The sequence below is a fragment of the Lissotriton vulgaris genome, chromosome 2_1, assembly GCF_964263255.1.
Source record: "Lissotriton vulgaris chromosome 2_1, aLisVul1.2, whole genome shotgun sequence".
Classification (NCBI taxonomy): Eukaryota; Metazoa; Chordata; class Amphibia; order Caudata; family Salamandridae; genus Lissotriton; species Lissotriton vulgaris.
This window is the reverse complement of record NC_141687.1, coordinates 2085365963-2085391739: the sequence shown is the minus strand read 5'-3', so window position 1 is coordinate 2085391739 and position 25777 is coordinate 2085365963. Positions and strand designations below refer to the sequence as shown.

Genomic DNA, 25777 nt, shown 5'->3' with positions numbered 1-25777 from the left:
CAACTCAATAGAAGACTACAAACCACCCAGAACTGAGCAGCCACACTCCTCCCCAACTTTGTTCACTGGCCATTTTGCTACCTAGGTATCATAGGTCAGAGTCCGGGAGAACACTTCTACGGAAGTCTTCAGCGTCATAAATAGTGGCAAGCCCAGTGAGAACTTCAGCCAAAATATCTGGGTCCAAGTATTCTTGTAAGGATGGTTCCACCACCCTAAACAGGAAGTCTAAGTCTTGTTCATTGAGTAAATCATGGATCAATAGTGTGCTCTGGTAAAGATTAAACACTGAGAGACAAACATTTAAACATCATAGATTGTATTGGACTGCAGGTTTTGAGAGCGAGAATGTGCTTAAAGATCTTAAACAAGTCATATCATACCTCCAAACTTGCATCTGGTTTTCTGATTGTATTACCAACTGCTCATCCCTTCTATAACTAAATTTTTCTATGTGTGGCCAGCACGATTAGGATCCCACTCTGGCTCAGGCTGGACTGTTTTTCTAAGCCACCTGCCATCACGTTGGTAGTGCTGAATAGACCATTCAAGGCATAGTGCACTACTACTGAGAAGGCCACCCTGCAGCAGAACCAAATATTAAAGCTACCAGCTGCTTGGCTAAAAAAGTTTTATTTTTTTTTAATCTCATCTCTGAGTATACAGTTAATTTCTATGAACAAATGCACGAATAAAGCATTCAATATATTCCCAACTATGGAATGGAATCTAAAATAAAATATTTTATTTAATGGTAAATAACGTTCTCTCAGACTCAGAAGGTCAGCTCATAGGGATACATACCCTGCATAGGCCTTATCCATTGCCATATATTTCATGTTCAGCCATGCCTAAGGACTTCTGCTGTTTGATAGGACATCTATCCTAAGGCCATTGACCAACATCATGAGAGTGGTAATAGTATATCTTATGTGTATCTAGCCATATTGGGCTCATACTACTGAGGATGTATTTATTAGGTTCCGTTAATGATTTGAAGTATGCTAAACACATGCCTTACCTATTATTTAGTGGAATTTCACACTATGGCAATGCCAAATAATTGTGGGCATGCTGTGCACATTTCAAAATTAAAATGTTCTCTTGTGCATTTTGTGATTGTGCTGAAAAAAAAAGGTTTCTAAGTTCTTCAAAGGTCTAATAACTAGTTACAAAATAGTATGTTTGGCCTAATTACCTTCTCAGTATGTTTGCAGTGCCACAGGCTTAGATGTCGACACAAATTAAATTATTCTCTCCGTAGAGGAGCTCATTTTTCGTTAATGTCCGTTACCTACTTAGACTTTTTTTGGCGACTGAAGACAGCATGAGGTGGTCCTCTTTGCATATTGAATGGGTCAACCAGTATGATTCAATTGAATCCCACAATGTATTTGAGATTGGCAAGGAGATGTATTTGATCTCTCTCTACAATGTATCTATTGATCTCTCATTGGCATTAGCTAGTCAGACTGGTACAGCTCCCTCTAATATGTTTGTGTGCCCCTCGAGAAGGAGCTGGTACTGTACTTTACCCACAATGTGTGTTGGTAAGAGTTCATGGTGGGATTATTTCAGAAGTTCAGAGTGAACATCCTAATCTTCGTGCGGCCATAACTGGTGCCATGAAGGCTTATAGGAAGGCATTCACGAAAGATAATACAGGCTCAGGCGAGGGTTAATCACCACATGCTCTAAAGTAAACTGGTTAACCCATAGAGGGTGTTTGGTTGTAGGCTGCAAAGGTGGGTTTGAGTCTGTTGTTGATCTGTAATGTGTTAACTGAAAAACAATTATTTTCATTGTACGGTGATCATTGTACAGATAAACCTTATACTCTTGGTCACTGCAATATTATGGTTCTTAATACGTGCTTGAGTTGGCGATCCATGTGTAACAAAATAGTGCTTTCGGATATTTTGCCTATTTGTCAGAGTTGTCTTTAACCAAAGCTTGACTATGAACACAATCGTTATTCTGCTTGTAACATTATCCAATTCTATTATGTTGTATTGTCTGCAAAGTGCTACACAATGAAGATTATACACCGATATCGAATTATTTAAAATCAACTGAAGAATGCTCTGATTTGAGACTTTTAGGGGTCAGTTGAGACCTGCGGAGCTCTAACCTGGTGTAATCTCCACACTTTCTTACGATGATTGCTTCTAATTCAGTAATTTAGCTGAATAAAAGAAAAGGGAAGGCTACTTAGCTGGTCTGAGTAATTCTCTACGGAACTTCTGGCGCATCTCTGCAAATCAGCAGGGATGTGCCAGAATAAATGCGTCACGCAATCCCCCCCTTGTGCCAATACGGATGCGTCGCATTTACATTCATCACCACCCCCTTTTGTAAATCGCATTTACATTGCGGCACACCATGGTGCAAGGAGGGGCCGATGTGTGACGCATTTTGTGGCGTACGGGCAGCGCAGTGCTGGAGGTGCGTTGCAAGCCCAATGCAACTCCTGTAATGCACAGGGGCCGCCCATACTTAACGTGGTGCGTCACTCCTTATGCCTGCTTCAAGCAGGCATAAGGATTTGACGCAGCAGCGTTGTAAAACTGACTCAGTGAAATCTTGTAGATTTCACTGCGTCAGTTTTACAGGACTTTCCTGCAAGGGAACGCCCACCCTGCGACAGAACGCCCACATGACACCTGACGCAGGTTTCATGTGGCACAGGGCTTTACAACGTGACGCTTTGGCGGGTCCGGGTCCCGGGGTTGGATCGGTGGGCACCATCTTGCCTTGGGCTGGGTAGCTTGTTAGACGGGCGCCATCTTGGAGCGTCTTTTCGCTCGTGGTGCCATTCGATGTGCCTATTTAAAGTCGTCCTTTCCCGCGCAGCGGGAACGCGCAGTGGGACGCCGTCGCTTAGCCGGAGTCGTGCCTGAGTCCTGCCCGTCTGCGCCCGTCCGCGCTAAGGACGCGCAGGGCTCAGGGGGCACCTGCTGTTCTTCTGTGGTGATCGCGGCTCTCCCTGCCATGTTTGTGTACACTAGTGAAACTCTGCGGGACATAGGACGCTCGACGGTAAGTTGCAGCCTTCCTCCTATACACCCTTTGGTCGGCCAGTATCATTGTGAGTGCGGCAGGTGGACTCTTGATCCTCCCACCTCGATCGTACAGGAAAATTCAACGGCTGCACTCTGCAGCAATCGCCCTGAGCATGCCCTTCGCATCTATAGTCTTAAAGCTAGGTCTCTGGTACAACATTATAAGGACGTATACGACCTGATACAGCAGGAGGCCCCGGACATCGTTGCCATTACAGAGACGTGGCTGAAGGACGACGATGCGGCTATCATCAATTTGGCATTCCCCTCTGACTTTTCTGTCTTTACCCTGAATCGATCTACTAGGGGAGGGGGCATCGCTCTTGCTATGCGTTCCAGCTTCACTTGTAATTGGTCGGAGCTGACTATTGCGGGATGCGAAAGTGCGGTATTCAAGATTCTGGTCACCCCACATTTTTCACTCTCGGGGATGGTGGTCTATCCCCCCCCCTGGGAGCGATGTGGCGTTTAGAGCTGCCTTCCCCGACATGGTTAGCTCTCTCGCGGTAGGCTGCCCCAACTTTTCCATCCTGGGAAACCTGAACTTACACTTTGATAACCCCAGCATCTCTACTGTTAGCGGTCTCCTTGCTGACTTGGAGGCTCTTCAGCTTGTGCAATTGGTTTGGCAGCCTACTCACACAGGCGGCCATACTCTAGACCCGTTTTTTACAAACTTGGCAGACACTTCTGTCACGGCCGTCACTCCCCTTGGCTGGTCGGATCACTCTTTGGTTGCCATCTGTACCCCCTTGCCGGGAGTGATTACTACTCCCCCTGGTCGCGAGTCGGCATTGGAGTAAATTACGGCTAGGGGACTTACACCGTGTCCTCGCCGCGGAGCCTTTAGAACCTTTGGTCGATGTTGACACAGGCTACGATAGGTTCTGCTCCTGGATCTCCAAGGCGCTTGACGCTCTTATTCCTATCACCGCTCGTAAGATTAGCTCCAGGGACTCAAGTCCGTGGTACGATGGCGCCTTACGTACACTCAAGGGTAGTTGTCAGCGAGCGGAGAGGGCTTGGCGGAAGGTGTACGATAACGGTAAAAAAGCTATATATCTCGCCGCCGTCAAAACTTACCATCGGGCTGTTTGTCGAGCGCGGGCAGCCTACTATGCCGCTGAATTCGGCAACAGCTCTAACCCCTCCAAAACCATCTTTAAAGTGATGAAAGATCTTCTAGCAAAGCGAGCCTGTGCTCCGACGACTGGCTCGACCACTCACTGTGAGGCTCTTGCCTTGTTTTTTCTGGAGAAGGTCCAAAACATCTATAAGATGTTCCCTTACACAGGGCCTCCAGTTGAGTCTCCGATTAACATCTATGGAGGTACCTCTTTGCACGTGCTGCCCCCATTGTCATCCGAGGGGTTTGACCTTCTGGCTCAGCAGGTTAAATCAGGGTCCCCCGCTGATCCGCTCAGACCGACTGTTTTCAGAGATCAGGCGTTCGTGGGCCGGACCGCGGTACACTCCTTGATTAATATCTCGCTGGAGTCAGGCACGGTACCTGCTAGCTGGAAGCGTGCTGTGGTTTCTCCCATCTTAAAGAAACCCTCCCTGGATCCAGAGAAACCTGAAAATTATCGGCCCATCTCCTGCTCCCGTGGCCGACCAAGGTGTTGGAGGCCCACGTCAACAAAGTTCTTTCGGCCCACCTCATCCATGCTAACATCTTGGATCCCACTCAGAACGGGTTCCGTGCTGGGCACAGCACGGAGACCGCCCTTCTCTCCATGGCCGAACATCTTCGCATGGTGATGGATGCGGGGCAGACAGCGGCGCTTGTCTTATTAGATTTGAGCGCCGCGTTTGATACTGTCTCGCATCCCATCCTATTGCATCGCCTGGAGGAGATTGGTCTGAGTGGTTTGGCTCTCCAATGGTTCCGGTCCTTCTTAGACGATCGTTTCTTTAGCGTTGCCATCCCACCGTTCCAGTCCCAATTCCATCCTTTGAAACAGGGGGTGCCGCAAGGCTCCTCGCTGAGTCCCACGTTGTTTAATCTCTACGTGAGACCGCTGGCTGAGGTCGTCAAGCAATGGGGCATGACTATGGTCTCATATGCCGACGACACTCAGCTAGCGGTTACGATCAGCGGGGATGCGGACCGGGATGCCCCCAGATTTCAGAGTGTACTCAGGGCGGTGGCGAGCTGGATGAAGAACAACTGTCTCCAGCTCAACGCAAAGAAAACTGAGATCATGATCGTCGGTAGGAGTCCGGAACTCTGGGGGGACAGATGGTGGCCAGTGGAGCTGGGCCCGGCCCCCAATCCGGTCACTGAGCTGAAGAACCTTGGAGTATGGATGGATCCCTCCCTCAGCTTTGTGGGCCATACGAAGAGAACCGCGGCCTGTTGCTTTGGCATACTACGGTCGCTGCGCCCTGTTTTGAAGTTCTCAGGCAGCTGATAGTCCAGGCTACAGTGCTATCTCGCCTGGACTATGCCAGCTCGCTCCTGGTAGGGGCTAACGTGGCGGAGGTCACTCGCCTCCAACGCGTTCAGAATGCCGCAGCGAGAGCCATTGTTGGCCTACCTCGAACCTGTTCCGTCTCCGGCACATTGAGATCCCTGCACTGGTTGCCCATCAGGGCAAGAATCCAGTTTAAAGTGCTGTGTCTGGCGTTCAAGATTCTGAGGGGTGGGAGCCCTCAAATTCTTGCAAACCTTTTGACTTGGTATGTGCCTACCCGGTCCCTTAGATCCCTGGGTCAAGCTCTTACGGTGATTCCCCGATACAGGCTGTGTCGGGTTGGCGGCCGCTCTTTCAGGGTTAGAGCGGCCGAGCTTTGGAATTCTCTTTCTGTTGAGATGCGGTTGCTCGTTGATTTTTTAGCTTTCCGTAAACCTTTAAAAACTTTTCTGTTTGAATAATTTGCCTTTGTTCCCTTTGCTGTTATGTTCCCTGTAGGTGTTGCTTTTTTCTTGCCATGCGCCAGGACGCCCCTTAGCTGGGGCAGCTGTGCGCAATACAAAAGCTCAACATAACATAACGCATCTGCCTAGATGCGGCACGTTGTAAATAAGCTGCAACGTGGCGCATGGTTTACACTGCTGCTGCGTCACAAAAGTGTAGCAACGGCAGCGTAAAAGTGTCACAAGGGTCTTGTAAATCTGCCCCTTAATGTTTATTAAAGTTCAGTGCCTCTCACCATCTCATGCGCTTTTATGGTCCAATTATCCGCAAATAAAACTAACATTGAGTTCTGGTGCTACCTGTGGCTGAGATTGACGCAGATATTGCTACAGTGCTAACTTTGCAGCCATGACTGTCCCCTTCAAAACACGCAACGCAGTGATTACATCCATCGAGTAAACAAATTTGATTACTCATGGTTCTAGTAAAGTAACTTGACCTTTTGACGGTCACAGTCCAGCATCACTCGAGCTGTTCTTCGGAGCATCCTCGTAATAAAATCCTCAATTACGCCAACGTGGAGCCTTTTCAATGTCCTCTAGTCCTTGGCACCCCTGTCATATATTTATGCTTTGCTGTCTGTTACCCGCATGAACGGAGTAATCCATTTAGTGTTGACACGGGACACACGCAATATTGTGTCCTTCATTTCACGAGAGACAAGAGGAAATATTGGGTGCCCTAGAGAGTAAACGGTCACTAATATCTTGCTGCTGGCCGCCTTCGAACAAGGATATCGTGTTTTTTTCAAATACAGTTATAGAGGGGGGCATCTAAGTGCTTTTTTTGTTATTTGCAAGTGGCAGAGATCGTAAAAGGTTAAACACTATTTTATTATTTTTTTATTAAATGCATTTCTAAATTAATGCTATTCGGCGTTTTGCCTAGTGGTTTGGTCATATTCCTAAACCCAATAACATGTTATCAATACTTTTTATTTTGAAAATGTGGAGAATCGTTTGCCTATTCACATTGTCTGTAAGGATCCAATACAAGTAATCGCTGGATATAAAAGAATAGGAGCATATTGTCTCTGCACTATATTCATCACAGCTTCCCTGACATCCCGTATTTTCAAATGATGGCTGCCATAAAACCCGCTATTCGAGAGAGGCCATTAAAAATCCTGTTCATTGAATTCTGTTATCTAAAACTGCCAGAAATAATTTAATAGCTGTTACAGCGCCAGTGTTTTTTTTTTTTGTTCCCAAGAAAAATATCTTGACACATTTTTTGACTTTGTGATTGGTGCACCTTTCAAGGGTATAAATTAATCTTCAAAGTATCCCAGGGAATATCCATCCTGGACACCTCACTTATACATCAAGCGCGCCATGTTCGCCATCTAATCACAAACCTGTAATTCCGCGGACACCGCTTTCCTATTGTGAACAGCGGAGCAGCTTTTACTATCATTTAGGTCAGGCCGAGATTGCTGATGCGCCATATGTTTCAGGCCAGGAATGATGGATGCTTTCCTCGGTGCCCAGCCCTAAGTGATTGGAAAGATTGAAGACACACAGTTCACTTAAGCTTGCTTACCATTACATCAAGTAATCAGTGTGATAGGCAAACCCGTGCTCTTCATGTCACACCACCCAACTTCCGGCCTCTCTGCAGGGACATCATGTCAAAAAACAATCTCGACACATTTTCAGATGACAGGCCGGTTACTACAAAAACAATCCAAAGACTACATTTATCTAAATGGATAAACAGCCTTCGAAAGTACAGGTTTCCTGCAAGCCTTGATTGAAGCCCACCACTGTGTCTGCGGCTGGGTAAAAATGACATTGTTAAAGCGCCTCTAAATCGTTACCATAATTTTAAAGCGCAGCATAATGCCCCTCTGCCTGTTCAATAACATTGAGCATTGTTTTATCTGGTTGGAATGGTTGTAGTATCAGAAACAAGCCTGTCTTTGCTTATCATCCCAATTCTTACATCTGTTTCAAGCATTATAGTCCGATTACAACCACTGATTGAAGCAATTATTTAATTGCGTAAGGTTTGAAAGCGCAATTATACTTTCTTGGTGATGGCAAGCAGCAGTTTAAGGAATGCAGCTGGCAGACAGCTGGCAGGGCTTTATTTGTAGCAGAATAAGGGCCGGGGGCAGAGTTTTGCTCAGAAGCCCCCGGCAATGTTGCTTGTAAAGAATAATGAAAACTAAGGCAGTGTAGCCTAGACTCCACCTCATACCATTTTAATACACGACCAAGCGCTTCCTGTGTCTTTATCTCACTCTTACAAGTATTTCTTCGTCCCTGCTTTTTCTTTGTCACTGTTCACTTCACCCACCGGCACAACTTAAGCATTAGCCATGGAAGACAGATGCCAGAGACTTAGTTTGATCTTTTAATTTGCTACAACATAGAAGGAGCACAAAAGAGAAGTAGGTTTCCTTAAGGTTAGCTCTAGTTCACATTTGGTAGGAATCCCCAGAGTATTGTTTGGGAGGGGTTATTTGTGATATATCCATTGAAAAACAATAAAGTTAAAAAAGGTAGAAGAATATACAACATTCAAGCACAAACTAAGTTTAATTCAAATGATAAATGTTCACCGTTAAACATCCAAAAACAAATATTATCCAATATGGAGGTTCAATATTATCAAATAGATGTAAAAGTATGGTCATAGGAATTAATGTGAAAAAGGAAGTTTTGTTAACTAATGGTCAAGAAAGTCCATGAAATTGACCACCTCCCACATAGAACTTTTACTCAACCGTGCTATTCTGACTTGAATTATTAGTCTGCAGAGCGAAATATCGATTTGGGCCATTTACAATTTTGAATTATAGCTCTGAAACTTTTCTGTGAGGAAAATTAGCTCAGTATGTCTAATCAGGAGCAGCAGCTCTTCACTTGCGCTCAGCAGTGTCCTTCATGAGTCCGAGAGATACTGAGAAATAAATTCAGAGTCAGAAAAATTGACTTTTGACATTCATTGCAAGGTTGTCTGATGCACATGAGACCTTCATCTTGTCAGTTTTTTATCTGTCTGTTTCCTGGAGCTTAATATGAATCAGCAGGTCGAGCTGCTGAGCTGAATCCAGTGATGATTCAATGTCAGATACCTGTGGCTCAAGGCATAGCTCATTGACTCTAGCAGCGATGCTAAATCCCAGAGAGCGATGAATGTCCTTGTGTCCAGCAACCTGGTTTCTTTTTAGGGAATGTTTTGTGGCCCTGTAATGTGAAATTTGCAACTGTGGTTCTTTTTCCCGAACTATAAGTGTCTGTTTCCCACAACATTCAAAATGCCAGAAAAAGTTTAACTTCAAGGAAAAAGCAGGTCTTCAAGCATCTTCGTGAAGACTGGGTGATATGGATCCTGTTTCCCACAGTCATTTTGTTGGAATCTCTCCGCATTCGTAATATGTCCACCAAAAATGTCAGGTTTTGTCTTTTGACGGAATCATCTAGGCGATACTCGTCAGTGGGGGTTGTCATGGGTAGCTGCTGCTGGGATTCCCTTTGTGACCCCTGACATAGCTCTACCAACCCTGACTTAGGACTTCGAGATGGCAGGAGCTGCTCCAGGGAAGGAAACAAAATAGATTTCCGTAACAACCTACATGCTTTTCCGAAGTTCTCATCCATTCTTCCACCCATAAACCTTCAGAAGCAAATCCTAATCTGTTCAGGACAAACGGTGGGCCAAGCAGTTACTCCATCTTTCCACTCCTGTGGCTTGCCTATACACCTATATTGCCACTCTCATATCCCACGCAAGCCTCCTACTTGATGCCAGGGGCCATGGAAGGAAAAAGAAGTGGGACCCTTTCCTCTCTCTGTGACATCACCTGGTTCAGGCAGAGGGAGGGAGAGACTGCCAAGGGGACCTGTTGCAGACTTTTCTATCATGCGAGGGTAGGCCTGATTTGACTGCAGCTTGACATTGCTCCGGCAGTAAACGCCAGGAAGCTGGGGATTTTTTCTTTTCCTAAAAAGGTCTTTTGTAGGTGAATAAGAAGCCTACTTGCGTTGTGCCATCAATCTTTGGTCCTGTCTCTTAGCAAGGAAAATGAACCCTGAAGTAACTGTTTTTGTCAGTAATATTAGAGAGAGCTGGTCCAGTGGACTGAAAAATGGAGCTACAGAGACTTTTGGAATGGATGTTTGACCAGTCTGACTAATCTTAAATGCAAAAAAAGTGCCCCAACTCTTCTCCCCTACCTGTCTTGGCAATGTAAACATGATAATGTGTCCTGTGTGGCCATCGCACAATTACAATTCTGTACCCTAAAGCTCGCCTGGTAAGTACAATTTTGATATGTGTAGTAATTCCTCTTACTACATCTGCAATTGTGTTTGAAGCTAAACCTTACCACCACAACTACCCCATAGTAAATTTCGGGAGGTCCAACCTACCTTAGGGCCTCAATACAAGTTTTGCAGTGTGGGAGCAGGAACCTCCACCTCCTGCACTGCTAAACCAGTGGTTGAACAGCCTGCCAGATTAGGAGTTTTGTCTTGTCTGGCGGGTGGTTCTTTGGCATTCCCATGGAGCTGCCTATGAAATAGGAACTGCAATGGGATCATCAGAATCAGTACCTGAGGAGCATGGAGTGCAACAGTTCATACCATGCAGGTACTGGGGTGCCTGCATACAGGGGAGCACAACATCTGTCCTCCGTGCTTGCACCCCATAGTGCAGAGGCACAAGAGGGGGGCCCTGTAGGGCTCCCTTTGTTTCCTCACCGCCCCTCTTTGTATGGCGGTCGCATCCCCACGAAAAATGCAGCGGTGAGGAATCTCCTAATATGCTTGGCAGCAGCCAAAGAATTGCATAATTCTAGTGGCCCTGAATATAGGAAGGAGATCCGATTAAACTTCTTACAAAATCACAGAGTACTTTTCTCCTGTAGAAAATGACCATTGTTTGCATGGTGTGCCCCCAGATGTTTGCCCCATCTGTTTTTGCTGGCTATAGAACCTTGGGTAAAGTGCATGAGCTTGATGAAATTAGTGTAACCGTAATTGGTATATTTAACTTACATATAAGTCCCTAGTTTATTATACAAAAAGTACTATCGGTCTGTAATTTAACTGTCAGTAGTGGACTGCACCAACCATTGTGTCATTTACTATAGTAACAGTGTAAGCCATGACTTCAAGCTTACTATTATGGCCTCGTTAAAACAGTTTTTAAACTGCAATTCGATCTGTCAAAATAAACCCCTTTGAGTGGTCTGAACATATCTTTTGAAAATTAATAGGTCATCCCTAAGCAGGCCTTGCTGCTAATAGGCAGGTTGCATGGCATCTAAACGTAAGACAAGCAGACATTTATTGTCACATATATCTTTACTGTGAAAAAGCACCAAAAGCTATTTTCGCTGTAGCAAGTCTGGCTCTTTCATAGGAAAAGAGGTATGCAATATTACATTTAACCCTTTCGATGCTGATGACGAGCTCAGCTCGTCATCACCCACGGGTGTCGTGTGCTGATGACGAGCTGAGCTCGTCATGAATATATGGCATCAAGAATTTTCCAGCACACAGCGGGAAAATGCCTAGCAGCCAAGAGGTTAATAATGCTATCTCCGGGTAGGAAGCAGCTCCGAATTTCATTTTTGGGCTCTTTCGAAAAGTTAATAAAAGCCCAGTTCACTGGGGAACTCAACTTTCTAATAAACATTAAGAAAAAAAATTATTTTAGAAAGTTACCTTTTCCCTGGCTAATGCCTTTTGAGGCTAATTTGCATTAGCCAACAGCTGCTGCCCTCTAGGTGCTAAGCCTTGAATGAGTTGTTAGTATAAAAGAGTCAATCAGGGAATTGTAAAGCGCAGCTACTCACCCGCGAGGGTCTCAAGGCACTGGTGTGGCAACTCTATTGAATGCTGGGGTCATCCAAAGAGCCAGGTCTTGAGGTCCTTCCTGAACAGGGGCAGTGTGGACACTTGCCATGGGTAAAGTGGGTGGTTGGTCCAGGCCTTGGCTGTGAGGTAGGAGAAGAACTTTCCTCTTGTTCTGGTCTTGTAGGTGTGTGGGATGGTAGCCAGAGAGAGACCAGATGATCAGGTGTGTCTCTTGGGTGCGTGGAATAAGAGGCAGTTGATTAGGTATGCTGGTCCGATGTTGTGGAGTGCCTTGAATGCGTGGGTGAGGAGCTTGAAGGTTATCCTTCATTCAGTGGGGAGCCAGTAGAGGTTGCAGAGGTGTTGGGTGATGTGGTTTTGACGGCAGGATGTCTAGGATCAGTCTGGCTGCGGCGTTCTGGATGGTCGGCAGTTTGCAGAGGAATTTCTTGTTGATTGTGGTATAGAGGGGTTTGCCGTAGTCTAATCTGCTCCTGCTGAGGGCATGTGTGATCATATTTCTGGATTTGGGTGGGATCCATCAGAGCGTTTTTCAGATTTTGCGGAGGGTTTTGAAGCAGGCCAAGGATATGGCATTGATCTGGTGGTTCATGGTGAGCAATGAATCCAGTATGATACCAAGGCTCCGTGTGTGGTCTGTTGGGATGGGCGGGTTTCTGAGGGCGAGGGTGTCGTCTCATGTGGAGAACAGTCCCAGAATATGAGAAGGAATGGGTGTGACAGGTGTCATGTTCCTATAGCAGAATGAACATTTGGGCAGACCCCAGGCACTTAATTATTTTCAAAGGGGGCCTCCCCTGTCACAGGCAAATATCAGCCAGTTAGTCTCAACATCTACATGACTTTGCTTACAGGCGTCATCCATGCACACAACATCAACATGTTCACTTATTCAGATGACACACTACTGATAGTGTTCATCTCATACAAACCATTGAGAATTAACTTCAGTGCGTGCATGGCTAAAGTGGCCGCCTAAATCAAGTCCAACTGCCTACCTTTTCTCACTTACAGGACTGGAATATGGGGGTATAGAGACTGTAGTAGCCTGCAGAGGGAGGAACATTTATTCTGCTGGCAACTTTTTGGCCTTTGACCGGGTCTGGTACATGTCACAAATTTGGTGGGGCTTTCCCCCTTCTTCTAAGGATCTCCATCTGGAGCAACCCAGAGGCCACATTTAACTGCAAGATTTTAGAGGATTTTTTGTCTTGCGAGTATGGCCTAAGAATCCCATGGCTACTAAAATATATACAAAAAATAGTGAAAACCATAGGAAGGCAAGGATTGTTGTCCAACATGTGCCCCATCTCAAATGGGGAGACTTCCAAAATTAAAGACCTTTTCCTAAAAGGGCAGCATCTAATAGGGAAGATAGAGAATTGATCAGTCTAAAAAGGACAGAAGGAATTGAGCCATATTTGTTGTTGGTAAACAACATAAGAGAAAGAGCATTACTGATGAAGTTCCATCTAGGTACCATGAGATGCACGCACTTGAATCACCCCCCCCACCCCACCCCAGCCAATTCGACCCAAAAAAACATTTTGCTCTGTCCCTGTGATGAAACATCCCCCAAAAACGTGGCTCATTTTTATGGTTTTATGATGTGCCTTTGAAAACATTCCTATCAACAATAGTTAAACGCAGTGTTTTTATCTATTTAGGCCCTCCTTTCACTATCTACGGATGCTCCCGAATCACTATGTGACTTATTCTGTGGGAGCCTTTTTGAAAAATGCACTTTATTAGTGAATTCTAACACCTTTTAAGTTTTATTTATTGATGATTAGTGATTGCACTGCCTTGTTTATGATAACTTATATTATACTTGATTGTGTTTTTATTTCTTTCTCTTATTTAAGTAATTTTAAAAGTATTTTATATTCAATTTGTAAATGAAATTGCAGCTGGTTGGAAAACAATATTTTAAAAATATTTGTCTGAACTTTTATGATTATCTCTTATAATTGAATAAAGAACCATTGACTATAAGAAATCCTGCTGCTTTGAGTTGAACACAGACAAGACAGAAGTAGGGATCTTTGGAAAAGATGCCTCACCATGGGACTACACTTGGTGGCCTACATATCTTGGACCTACTTCCTCATCCACACACAAGCAAGAAACCTCAGAATCCTCAATGACAACAAGATGCACATGTCCAAATAAGTCAACGCAGTCACCACATCTTGCAGTCACCACATCTTGCTTTCACACCTTGAGCATGCTGAAAAAAATGTAAGTGGCTGCCCAACAACACTAGGAAAACGAGCACCCAAGATGTCATCGCAAGCAGACTGGATTACTGGAACGCCCTATATACAGGAATAACCAATCAACTCTCAAAACTACTTTGGACCATACAAAATGCAGAAGCCAGATTGGTTCTCAACCTCCCACACTGGTCTCACATCACACCACACCTGAGGGAACTCCACTGGCTCACAATACATAACTATGTACAATTCAAGCTTCTCACCTACACATAAAAAGCATTACACAACACAGGCCCAGCCTACCTGAACAATTGTATAGGGTTTACAACCCTCTCCCCACCTCTGCTCAGCTTGACTCTTACTAGCATATGTCCCATGCATATGCAAAAAGCATATCAGGGGGCTTTGCTCCCTCATACATTGCTCCTAAAGTGTGGAAAGAGCTCCAACACCACATTGGAGCCTCCTCCTCCCTACTTGAAATCTTCAAGAAGCGTAAGTCTTTGAGTAAATGTCCTAAGGTTAGCCAAAGTGCCAGGATATATTAATAGATGATGGTGCACTATAAAAATAAACATAACAGTCACAGTGGCGATTGAGCCGCCCCCAGAACTGATTTGGCGTGACCACAGAAGAGGGGTTGGTCATTTCCCATATTAACATCTCTGGGTTGGGAACAGGCTTTGTGGAAGTTCAGAGTAGGACTGAATCTGCTGTTTGAAACCGAAGAAGATGCCTGAGGAGCTGGACTTTCTTTCCTTCTTGTGCCAAGCACATAGAAGTGGACTCCAAGGAATTGAAGGCTGACCTGTTTAATATACAGGGGCACATCAAGTTACAAGAGGCCTTTCATGCAACTGATAAGCTCAAACTGAACCTGCCTTAGGTCCTGTTGGTGGCTGCGGCTAGCATGAGCATAAGTGAGTGTACTCATATGAACATCGTGATAAACCTGAGACTAAGAAACTATTTGACTCAAAAGACGGCTGGAGGTTCGCCAAAAACCCGCCAAGCCAATCCAACTAAGATTCATTGCTGCTGGGCTGAAGATTTAGGTTTTTTACTATGGAACTTTTCCCCAGCAGCAAATCTGATTCATTGGGACCAAGTGGAGAACAGGTGCAGCCTCATGGAGCCCTCTTCACATTGTCCCACTGGAGAAATCTGAGCCCAAAAAAAGTAACTAAGAGCAAACTTAGATAACTTCACTGGGCAAATGTGGCAAATGTATCCGGCTAGCAAGAGATCTTTCTTGGACAAAAAATTGAACCTTCTCCTGCTCTGAGTTATCCCGCCTAAAGTCATCGGCTTCACCCGGATCTCCTTTGATGGTTATTTGACCTTGTGGAGCCCTTCTAAGCCACAGCCTGCTGCCATCCCCCTCCTGAAGATGTCAGACTTCCATTTCAAAGACTAATGGCCTCATTTGAATGCCAGTGTGACCCCCACCGACAGGCCGTTGGTGGGGATTCCATTGATATCCAGGCCATCTGTTGGACCGCTGCATTACAATGTGGACAGTCAGACCGTAGCAGCCTCTGGACAGACCACAGTCTCCGACAGGATCAAGAAACTCAGTCGGAGCGACGGTTGGACTCTTATTCCTGTCCTGCACAGGCACCGCCGTAGGGCTTCGGATGTCCCTTTCCGACTTCCTTTTCATGGCGGTCCTAACGCCATAGATAAGCAGCCGGAAAGACTTTGGAGGTCTCAAGCGGGCCTAACATCACCGTGGGCCACTGCAAGGTGGCATGGGGGGCATTTGTAGTGCCCCCCACCTGGTGCATGGCACATGGTGCATGGATGTTCACAAGCATTACTGCTGCTTCTGCTGTGGCCCTTTTTCTGGCCTTTAGCTCAGGCCGCAGTAGAAAAAGGCACTTTTCCGACGGCCTGCACGGGTGGTCTCACCATGATAGGGTGGGTGGGACCACCCACTCCTTGTCGGCCGGTATCCTGCCTGTTGCTATGGTGGTCGGAGGCTCGTCTAATTGCCATTGTCATGATGCTCTAAGTTTGAAGATAAGGCTTCCCAATGAGTCAAACCTGGTTTATGTTTTTGGCACAGCACAAATACTTTACACATTTACTCTTTGATCTGCCTTTCCCCTCTGTGCCACAGCAGGGGGTTGAGCTCAGTTTAATTTAGTGATGTGAGTCGTTCACCCTGACAAGGACTGGGGAAGTCTTACTCTTCTTAATCTAGTAAGCCTTATTCTGAGAATCAGTAAACTCTGCGTGGGTTGTTAAAGATTCAAGATAGTTTTTCACAAAAGGTGACAGAATAGAGCTGACCTAGAATGTTGATCCCACCACACAATTGTCAGATGGACTTGGGTAAAATGTAAGCACCACAAGTCTGGTGATGGGTTTCTGGTCGACATCTCCAGGATGGTTTAGGTTTACTTAGTCCTCCACTACGGTTTTGCTTATTCATGCATCAAATTACCCCTCAAGGTAGCCCCCCCTTCAAATAAAACGGAGGTGACTAAGCCATTGATCAGTTCTAAATAGTTGTGTGGTTTCTCCTTTAGAGCTGGGAGTTTGTACTGTAAATGTTCATTCTCCACCTCTCTTAAGCTGGTGTTACATGGCCAAAATCCATGGATTGCTGCTCTTCAAGGTGGTCCATGAGCTCATTTTCTAGTATGAAACAGCCGATGATAGAGCCCAAAACGGAGTTAGAGATCAGAAAATAATTGAGAGAACAGGTGTCATACACATAAAGGTGTACTCTCTATTATTGGGTGTATGATAAGCCAAGGATCTACCAAACCACGTTCTTCCATAATTTCACAACAGGCTGTCCTGCCTCTCCTGTTACCCCTATGAACGGGCCATTCCTATTCACAACTAAATTGCTCACTTCCTGCACAGGATGCAATGCACAACATGGTGAATTATTTCCCACGCAGGTATGTGCTGCGGCGATCTCACAAAGGGTGCGTGCCTGTCAAAGACTCTATGAGCCTTAGACAGGCACCCCCATGGGACTGTCGCAGCACCGTACACCTGCCAAGGATTGGAGTCGCAATCCGGCGGGTGGTGTGAGAACAGCTTTGGCGGTCCTCCTGCAGAACAATGGCATGGTGTTCCACAGGAGGACTGCCAAAGTCAGAGTGGAATTAACTTCCCACTCTGTACCTCTACAAACCCCACATCATGCATCTAAAAAATGTAATTAGTTACTACATAATTTACAGAATTATTAAACAGTTAGAAATACATTAATTAATTTAAATTAATGTACTTCTCACTCTGTACAACTACAAACCCCACAACCTGCATCTCAAACTTAACTGAAAAAATAAATTACACAATTTACATAATTAATAATCAGCTAAATAATAATACAAAAATGTAATTATTAATTCATTATAATTAAATTACTTCCCACCAAATTCCCCTACAAACCCCACAACCCTTACCTAAAACTTAACTGAAAAAATTAATCACACAATTTACATAAGCAATTAAATAATTATTTGTTGAAAAATATTAATTAATTAATTATAATTACATTATTTTCCACCCTATGCCCCAACAAAACTCACAACCCACTTTGACTCTAAACATTTCAATAAACAATTAAATTAAAAAACTAAACATTTACAAACTATATTAGTAAATTTTACCCCTCCTGAGTCCAATGCTTTCCTTACTGTTGAACAGACTGGAGTGGGAATAATACAATTTACCCCTACTGAATCCAACACTTTCCCTACTGTTGCAGTAACTGGATTGGGAATAGTAAATTGAATCCCTTCGGAGTCCAATGCTTTCACTGCTTTTGCACCGACTGCAGTAAGAATAGTAAATGTTACTCCTACTGAGTTCAACGCTTTCCCAGCTGTTGCACCGACTGGAGTAGAGATAGTACATTTTACTAATTGAAAGTCCAATGCTTTCTCTCGACTGTTGCATACACTGGAGTGGGAATAGTATATTTTCCCCTCCTGAGTGCAGTGCTTTCCCTGCTGTTGCTCCGACTGGAGTGGGAATAGTAAATGTTATCCCTTCGAAGTTCAATGCTTTCCCTACTTGGCATAGACTGGATTGGGATAAGTAAATTTTTCCCCACCAGACTCCAATTTTCCCTACTGTTACACAGACTGGACTGGGAATAGTACATTTTACCCCTCCTGACTCCAACGCTTTCTCCACTGTTGCACAGACTGGAGTGTGAATAGTATATCACTTGTTCCTAGAATTTAATACTTTTGTTAATATTCTTTAAAATGATAATATTAGGTTTTTATATATTAATAAATTATGTTTTTATATAGCATTTATTGTAATGTATCAGATATTTTTAGTAAAAGGTATTTTTATATTGTTGACTTTTTATGTGTAAGTAAATTGGGATCTCAAAATGTAATGATTGTAAATATATATATTTATTTAAAAAAAGTTACAATATCATTTAAAATCATTATTTAAAAAATAGTTTTACATTATATGTGTATTTATATATCAATATGAATGTGTGTGTTTAATTAGAAACATTATTTGTTATATATTTTATTGAATTATATTTAAATGACACTATTTAATTGTTACATTTTAATATAGTTATAGTTAGTATTTTGATCGATATATATCTCCCAAAAAACTATTTTCAATATTGGGGTAAAATTATATCTTTGGGGGATATTTTTGTCATTTACATTATAAGTATTGTGAAATGATACTCTTGTGATCCATATTTTGAACACAATATTTCTGTATCACAATATTTAGGTTTTCGATATTTTGTCAGTGACCCAGTAGAATCGGGTAAACTTGAGGGACCAGGGCAGAGTTTCCTAACACATTTTAGAGTACCACATGCATCCCACTACTGCATGCCATTGTTTCGCTTACCAGAAAATGTTGCACTGAAGGTGACACTAAAACCAATAAAGTTGGAATACTGCATTTCGATCCTTGAGCAGACATAGCTGTGAAGGTTAATTGCTACAGTGGCCCAAACTGTTAAAACTCCACAGTACTCTGTACAGTTCCGTTTCCAGATACCTTATGCACCTTTGGAGTTCTCTGTACATCAGGCTTGGTTGATAACTAAATCCTTCCTATCTCAAATAAAGGCAGGCCATCAAACTAAACCAGGGACCGGTTAGCCCATCCACAAGCTTGATACTTGAACCAATCCTAATTCATTCAAATTTTTAAAGATGGCTATCTCCCACTACAGGAACGATGTCTAACTTTTGCCACTGGTGGTGCAGAGCCTATGCCACCAGTGCCAACAGCATCATCAATTATGAGTCCCACATAAACAATCACCAGCTTTCAAAATTATGTATATTCTCACATGTCTTTTGATACATAGAAGAAATCTTAATGTTAGAAGACAAGGGCGAGTAATTTATCAGAATTCACAGACAGATTAAAGTGATCCTAATAGGAAGAAGACACTGTTGATTTGTTGCAGAACCAGTGTTTTTTCAAATTTGCCAAATTTAAACATATAGAAGAGTAGCTGGCACAGACAATGGAAGGGTACATGTGAAACTGAAAAGGGTGAACGTGTTGAGAAGTTGGAACAATCTGGAGATGGTTGAATAAGGCAAGGGAAGAAGACTATTTGTGCAAGGAAGCATATTATGAGAATTGTAAGGAGGTTACTATTGTGCTAAATTGAAATGGGGATGTGAATAGGCTGTAGTAACAAAGAACAGATGAATAGGGGAAATCCGTTAGAGAAGTTAGTTGTAAGAAGTCAATGCAGTAGATGGCACAACAGAAAAAAAGAGTTGGTAAGATGAAATGAATGGGAAGTTGGGTATGTGCAAATCCACACAAAGCAAGTGAGTAGTAAATTGAATAGGAAAGGGAAATTATTTAAAGATTGGCAGCTGTAGATTGAAAGATGTGATTGGCAGACTTGAAGAAAAAAAGAAAAAAGCAGTTGTAATGATGCTAAAACCATGCAAGATGGCGCCCATTTCGTTGGTACGGAAAAAAACTGGTGAAGGTAGAAGTGCCAAAGAGGATGCAGGGGAATGGCAAAGGCCAGATAACAGTAAAGTGACTGCCCATCCCTATAGAGAATTGAGTGTTTAACCCCAATCTGGCCTCCTCGTGCACTTTGCCACTAAACACAGACGGTTTAGTGGGCCCATTCTGGGATGGGAGCATGGCACGGGACTTCAAAAGTCACTAAGGTCCATGCATGATCTATTTGTGGTAAAGATACTAAGAACAGCCAAATGTGTGTGCTACCATTTTCATTGAGAGAAGTGCAGGAATACTGTGTAGATGCCAACATATTTCCAAACATTCCCTTATTTAAATGTGAGGAAAATTTGTGATTTGGGCCAAGGTTTGCAGGGCATATGGGTAACATAACATAGTGAGAACATTGCAAGTTGCAACTTAGTTTACTCCTTTGGGTGTATATTTCAGATATGTCCGGGTTTGGAGTGTTTCCCTTGAAGGTTGGCTCAGCCTAGGTCCAAATTACACAGCAACCCACATAGCTGGAGAAGTTCATTTTTCATGAAAACATTTTATGTCATCATGTGGCATGTTTGATGGGCCTTTCCTATAACAGTTGCAAGTACCTTCCACACAAGGAGGGCACCCTTTGCATTAAGTGTGTGGAAACACATCATTGTAGAACATTTGTGGTTATCAATCAAATTCCTCTCCTTGTTTACTTCCAAATATAAACCAGTGTGCAAAAAAGAACACTTTCCAAATGCACTCTGAATCACGATAGTGTGGTAACCCCAAATTCAGAGTTGTTCAAATGTCCATGATTTTAAAGCCCATTATTCTATGAACATGTCGGAAACACAAAGGTTTCTTTCATACTCATTTTTCATATGAATTGCTGCATGATCGATTCACAGTGAAATATCAATGTAAGCTGCAGCTCTGTGTTGATTCCTTGTACTACTTATATCCACTTTTCTGAGTCAGATGGATAAGGCTACATGTACAGTGTATGAGAGCAAAATATTTCCATCTCATATTCAGATTTCATGGTCCCTTCTCCATATTGTTTGCACTTGTCCACCACGGCTCAACGCTCTGCTCCTGAACTAAAGTTTTGTGCGACATACTGTGCAGGTATTCCTAACCATCGTCACTCAGCATGCAGATGGCACTTAGTGCTGTTTTTGTCTGTAGTAGCAACCTTCCGTGAGCCTCGCCTTACCCCCTGTGGGCTGACAAATAACCTTATAACAGCCCACACACAGGACCACCGTTTGTGCATGACTAAATACAGTGGTGATTTTGTAGCAACCTGGACACTTCACATCCATGAAGTAGGAGTTTGGACTCTGAACCAGATGCTTCTTCTTGGGTTTCCTCTTCTCCTCATTGGGAGACGGATGCACAAGATCTTTTGTGAGAGGCATGTTTGCGCAGACAGAGCCACTGCTTGTACTACTTGCTGTTTAGCAGCTAACAAAATAAGCATTTGCAATGCATCGGTCTCTCCTTTGGAACTTTACATGCATTTAGCAAAGTGGTATATTAGCCTGGGTGCCGAAACATCTACTATTCTTTAATATGGAGGTAAAGTAAGCACCAAACTTGCTCTCTCAAATCAAAGAAACACTTTCACCTACCCGAATCTTGCAGTTGATCTCGGTCCCGATCTCCATATTGCCTTTAAGAAGGGCACACTCTGGGTCGATCCCTCACAGACTCACAAATGCTGAATGCTTGCTCTGCTCAGTTGTTTACAGGGGCAGCATGCCCAGCCATCTTTCTCAACGTGCCCTCTCCTGGGCACGTAGCTCCAAACTGGTGTGGTCACACATATCACAACGTCACAATTCAAGAATCTAAGGGATAGAACCATAAAACAGCAATGAAAGGACGAGCGGTGAAAGTGGTGGCGCTATTGGCAGGGCTTTCAGTGGGCCGGTCTCACCGGGTCTGTGCACCGGCAGTTTTTCCAAGAGTGCCTCAAAACTGGTCTCTACTAGACTCTGTTTTGTGGCACAAGCGGTCCGTTTTCTTTTGCCAGGCTGTAGTGACAGCATGCACACCGATGTGAGCGTGGTGAGCGTTGTAGAGGAAGGAAAATCCTTTAAAGAGAGTCATTTTCTATCTGTATTTCACATCTCTTTTTGAAACTCAAGAGCAGCAACATTGTTGTGGTGTCATCAGGGCTTTAAATGGAAGTTTTTTCAATATTACATACAAACCATGGTGCTGCCTATTTATCTTATGCAACTAGCAGCCATTGACAAATCCAACAGTCCTGACTTGTGGGTATGATGTGACTTGTTGTATCATATATCTGGATGCAATGACAAGAACAGCAAAATACAAGTTGGGCAGCACACTATGCTAAATACAGATTTTTAGCTTACGTGTATACAAGCCACGCCCCTAATTACACTTACCACGCCCCTTTGAGTGACCCCCCCCCCCAGTTTTTTAATCGCACTTTAGTCCATCTATGTAGATTTAGACCTGCCAGGCACCTGGTCCTTTCCAGACTGGTTCTCATATGGGATACAGGCGGTTCGGTTCCAGGGAAAGGGGTTACGTTTCTCTGTTTTTAACATATATAACACCGAGTTAGAAAATAGCCACACCCCGGTATTAACTGAACTCGACCAAAGGTTAGGAAAAGAAATCATATCCCAGAATAAGGGACCGTCTGGTGGACTGCTTGTGGTGGGGGATTTTAATTGTCACCTTTGTCCGGCACTGGTCAAAAAGAACACAGATTGGGCGCAATGCCCAATTGAGAAGGGACCGCATTTTTCTCACTCGCCTACTGGGTCGGCTCTAAGGTTGCTTCGGCTTAAGTACGACCTAGAGCACACCATTAATATGGTAGACCCACAGTCGGATGGTACACTCCCACCAACTTTTAAAGGCAGGGGCTGCTCGTCTATTATAGATTATATTCTGGTCTCGAGATCCCTGGTTAATAAAGTAGTCAGTGTAGGGATAGACTGGAACACTTTCAGCGACCATAACCTGCTTGTTTTAATGCTCGCATATAGGGTGGGTATTGGCTCCAATGCCCATCGTTCAATCGTGGAGAGGGTCACCGATCAAGGCAGGAGACTGAAATGGTCCAAAATAGATGGGGCAAAGTTCTATAAAAACCTGAGCGATAAGGGTCTGCTGGCCATAAATGAATGTTTGGATCTGGAAGTCCAGGGACCAAGGTTATTAGAAGCATTTAACCACATTGCCAACCTGATAGACGGATTACTAAGGTCCAGTGCGCCCACGCGTAATCTGGTCAATCCCCGGTGGTTTGATAAAGATTATTCCAAGGCACTGAGGGAACTGAAATGCTCCCTTAAGTCAAAACCACGAGATCCACAAGTAATCAGGGCATGCAGAGAAAAATATAAAAAAGAGACCAAAAGGAGGAAACTCACCCTGCAGGCAGAAGCTTGGGCAGATCTGAGAGAGGCAGGGGAAAGAAGGGACCTAGCGGGGTTCTGGAGAATCATCAATAAACCGACCTTTCAAGAAAATGATTCTCCGGAGATAGGGGCTAACATCCTCCCGGAGCAGTGGGTCACACACTTTAGGAGCCTGTATAACCATGAATCGGGTCCCCACGTAGAGTCATCAGTAACCCCAAGTCAGGCTCCTCCGGTAGTATTTACCCTTAAGGAGATCACGGCAGGGATGGAGAGTCTAACTAAGAATAAAGCCCCGGGCCCAGATGGAATTCCCCCTGACCTTTTTCTTAGTAATATAGATCTTTGGGCCCCACTGATGACCAGGGTCCTAAACACTGCTATCACCTGCGGTCTCCCTCTATCATGGTCTAAAGCGATCATTGTGCCAATCTTTAAAAAGGGCAACAAGGACGACCCCAAGTGTTATCGGCCTATTTCCCTGATTGACGTCTCGGCTAAACTTCTGGGAAGGGCACTCCTGAACAGATTGTCCGAGTGGACCGAAGAGAACAACATCTTCTCGGACACTCAATATGGGTTCAGGTCAGGGAGGTCCACCAGCGACCAATGCCTGAACCTATATATGCTGACTGCCAAATATACTCTGGCCAGTAAGGAACCCATTTATATGGGATTCATGGACCTGGCAGCAGCATTCGATCACGTCAACAGAGGGAAGTTGTGGGACATGATGGCAGGGATGGGGATCGAGAGCGGCCTAATTACCATACTAAGAGAGCTGCATAGCAACACCACGGCTAGAGTTAGATTTAACAGGGAGGGAGGTTTGACGGACTCCTTTCCATGCAAAAGTGGAGTCAGACAAGGTTGTATTCTTGCCCCTTTTTTGTTCTCCCTTTACATTAATAATTTGGAACAGTTTCTTTTGGGCTTAAAGGCAGATTCCCCAAGGGTTGGGACGCGGCAAATCCCTGTCCTGCTTTACGCAGACGACGCGGTCTTGCTGGCGCGTACACCACGAAGCCTACAGATTCTGATAGATGGGTTCGTCAAGTTTATGAGTGATCTGGACTTATCTGTCAACCTAAGCAAATCTTACGTGCTCCTGGCAGGCAAAAAACCTTCCTCAAAATTTTCTTACACAATAGGCTCCCATTGTTTAGAGGAGGTTAAAACGTTCTCCTATCTCGGAGTAACCTTTGATGGTGCTCTTCAATTCAACTCCTTGGTGGAAGAGCGCTGTAACAAGATGATTGCCTCTAACGAGGCAATAGCCGGATATGGCAGGAGGTTGGGCAGATGGAGTCCGGAACAGGTGATGAACCTGTACGGCTCCATAACATGCGCTAAAGTAAGCTATGGGGCAGAAGTTTGGGGCTTCGTGAATACCTCTAGAATTGACCAGGAAGAGAACAAGCATCTGAAATCTATCCTGAGGGTACCACCCAGCACTGCTGGACTCATAGCTCACAGGGAGCTAGGGAGGCCATATCTGGTCGATTTGTTAAAACTTAGGCCAATTGTGGCGTGGCTAAAAATCTGGGTAAAATCCAGACGCGCATCTAAGTAGAAAAATCTTACTGGACTGCCTAGGCAGGACCCACTGCATGCGCATCCCATGGCTCAAATATGTGAGAAACACTCTTGAGGAACTAGGGTTTGGAAACCTCTTCAAGAACCCCACCACCATTTCAGCACAGCACAAGAAACAAGTAGGGGAAATTTTCCTAGAGCGGAAAACCCAATGCCGTGCTCTGGCTGAAGGGGAAAAAAAGTCAATAAGGGCTCATAATTTGGTGAAGAGTGTGGAGGGTATGGAGCCCTACCTGTATCTTGTACACAATACACAGGACAGATTTCTTATGTGCCGTTTCAGACTGAGCCTACTTCCTTTTATGTTGGCCTCGCCAGCAGGTTTTACCATGTCAATCGAGCAGAAGGGACCCTGCGGCTGCGACAATCGGTCTCCGCAGGACTCCCTTCATTTTACTTTGCTCTGTCCCTATTATTCAATGCCCAGGCGTAGATTCCTAGTAGACATCCTAAAAAAGGCCCACCTGGAACATGCCAGAGATGCACTAATCTACTTGCAAAAAGCTTCTGACCCGCTAACCTTGTGTTGTGTTATGAATTTTATCAAGGTTGCGGTCCGACTAAGGAAGACGAGGGGAGAGGATTAAAAGACTTGTGCCTCCCTGTTTTAAATTTACAGCCTTGTATGTTAGTATTTTATTGTTATTTATGCACAAGGATCTTGACTAATATTTAATGCCGTTTTATCTATGTATATGTATGTGTGCTTTTATGGTGTTTTTTAATCACCGAATAAAGATTCTTGAATTGAATTGAATTAATCGCACTTAAAGCCCTGGCTATTGGGATCAG

The 25777-nt window shown here is 44.2% G+C and overlaps 1 protein-coding gene and 1 pseudogene across 1 annotated transcript in view; one reads left to right on the top strand and one right to left on the bottom strand.

Moving 5' to 3' along the window:
• WDR72 (WD repeat domain 72) overlaps nucleotides 1–25777 on the top strand; it is a 976411-nt gene that overhangs the window by 778223 nt on the left and 172411 nt on the right. The window lies entirely within an intron of this gene.
• Nucleotides 21149–21403, bottom strand: LOC147733752 (small ribosomal subunit protein eS27 pseudogene; annotated as a pseudogene).